Below are 248 nucleotides of genomic sequence, written 5' to 3' on the forward strand. Positions count from 1 at the left end.
GTGGTGGGAGGGCTACGAGGAGGTGTTTGGGGAAAGGATGGGTGAGTGCAGTGCTTATGGTGAGTGATGGATCCAGTGCTGAGTAGAGGAGAGTAGACAGAGAGCGTCACTCTGCTGTCAGGTGTTAGGAAGGGGATGGTTGGTGCATAAAATGGGTGAAGAGAAAACATCAGGGCAGAGAAGGTGGCACACCTGTGATCTCAGGCCTGGTTTGAGGCCATGTTTCTGTATTTCCTGCAGCGGTGTGG

Source organism: Eurypyga helias, unplaced genomic scaffold, assembly GCF_000690775.1.
Source record: "Eurypyga helias isolate BGI_N326 unplaced genomic scaffold, ASM69077v1 scaffold38448, whole genome shotgun sequence".
Classification (NCBI taxonomy): Eukaryota; Metazoa; Chordata; class Aves; order Eurypygiformes; family Eurypygidae; genus Eurypyga; species Eurypyga helias.